This window comes from Akebia trifoliata, chromosome 3 (genome assembly GCF_017979445.1).
Source record: "Akebia trifoliata isolate Shusen 1 chromosome 3, ASM1797944v1, whole genome shotgun sequence".
NCBI classification, from domain to species: domain Eukaryota; kingdom Viridiplantae; phylum Streptophyta; class Magnoliopsida; order Ranunculales; family Lardizabalaceae; genus Akebia; species Akebia trifoliata.
The window spans coordinates 23,345,162-23,347,315 of record NC_141377.1 but is presented as its reverse complement, the minus strand read 5'-3'; positions in this window follow the sequence as shown (position 1 = coordinate 23,347,315).

Below are 2,154 nucleotides of genomic sequence, written 5' to 3'. Positions count from 1 at the left end.
ATATGTTGTCTAGAATATTCCCTCCGGTCCGTTCCCGGGTTGGGTTAGGGGAACATCCAAGCGATTGCTTTCGCGGATCCAAACGTGTTCACAGGAAGCACAATAAGAATAAGACCAATAGAGACTTCATAAGGGACCATTTGAGCTGCAGATCGTAATGCTCCTAGAGAGGCGGAAGCAGTCGCTTCTAGGACGAAGCCGAGCCGATACGATAGGCGGGCGAAGGGAGCGAGACCAAGCCGAGCCACTAGTGGAGTGGCGAAGGAGGCCTACTATACGTATACTCGATTAGTAACCGGTGAAAGACCAAGAAAAAGAAAAACTACACCAAATTTCAGTGAACTATTGAAGCTATCAGTGTGATTGATCAGACAAGTACCAAGGGCTTTCGGTAGCCTTCTTTCATTTCCGAATTTGCTTGCGACAAGTCCGTGCATTAGTATGAGTTCGTTGACCGCGTAAGGGCGATCCATCTTGATGACATGTGTAGCGTTCGACTGAAAATCTTATGACCACAAAGTTGGTTGACAAAATTTGTCCTATATGGCTTAAAAATTTCGAATTGGACTGATTTTTTGTGAGAATAATCCTCACAAAAAAATCAGCTCAATCTGAAACTTCTGACCCCATCAAAAGTGATTTATAAAGTTGAAGAATTGGGAACCATCGATTTTTATTGTAAATTTGTAAATTACTTTGGATGGGGTTAGAAGTTTCAGATTGGGCTGATTTTTGTGAGGATGCTCTCTTCATCATAGTAATCATCCTCGCAAAAAATCAGCCAATTTGAAACTTTTAAGCTATGTAGGACAAATTTTATCAACCAACATTATCGTCCAAAGACTGTTAGCTAAACACTACATATATGTGTGGTGGGGGGGGGGGGGGGTGGTTGGGATCCGTTGACTCATGGGAAAACACATGATCTCAACTGTTTAAACATAAAATCCAACAATTGAGATTTATGCTCGAAATAAATATCTTCGAGATTTGTGTTATCTAGATCAAAGTTAGCAATTCGGTGTATGGGAAAAATCATTACAGGATTAATTCAACTACAATTTAGAATATAGATTTAGTAGTTCGTTTAAAAATTCGGTCAAAATTCGAACAGCAAAAATGCGATAGGAGAACGGTTTGGGTATAATTCGACTTCAATATTTTAAAAAACTTTCAAAATTTTGTGTGTATACATATTAAAATTTTTATAGTACTCATATTCAAATATATAGAAAACTCCCCTATCCTTTTAAGATTTATTATTTTTATATCTTATTTTTTTTAAATCACTATTAGAACCTTTCATCTTTGAATTTTTCCTTGGTAAGTTAAGAACATATAATATTTTATGCATGTATATTAAACACTTAAGCCTTATTATAAATCAATAACACATGGGTACCTTTACCCATATTCCATTTTAATATTTATTCGGAGAGAAGATACATAAGAAGAGTGAAAAACCTAACCGTTGATTAATAATTGTGGGATTTGATAACAAATTCATGTGATAACAATCAACAATTAGTGATTGTCTAACAATGAAACCTTTAAGTGTAAAGAGAGAATAATGAAAATATTATCATATAATATTGAGATATAATTTTTTATTATAAAAGTATGGGTTAATTTGTGTTTTTAACCCTCTTTGCATAAAGTATTTTTGATTTGCTTAATTCGGCAAAAGAATAAATCGTTAATGATTCAAGAAGGATTAAAACGTCAAGAATTTTTATAGGATTTGAATTGGATGAAAGTTAATTGTTTTGTGTATCATTCGCAAAATTCGGGTATAATTCACGAATTATTTAAAGAATTACTAAGTATGATCTAGATACATATAAATCCCGACAGTTGGATTTCATGTTTACACAGTTGAGATCATTTGTTTTCTCATGAGCCATTTTTCAAGAATAACCGGAGCCCGACCCTATCTATACTGGTCAATAACTTTTTCGAAGAAAATCAACACTTGAACAAATGCAAAACAAAGTTCAAATTTTGAAATTTGAATATAAGCAGTCCAGAAGAAATGAAAATTTTAATGTGCTTTATTTATCAACATTTTCATATTCAGTTAAGAATTGTAATTTCATTACATTATTCTTTCTCAATTAAGCCTCTTTAACACAACGGTATAATCTGTGCAGGATC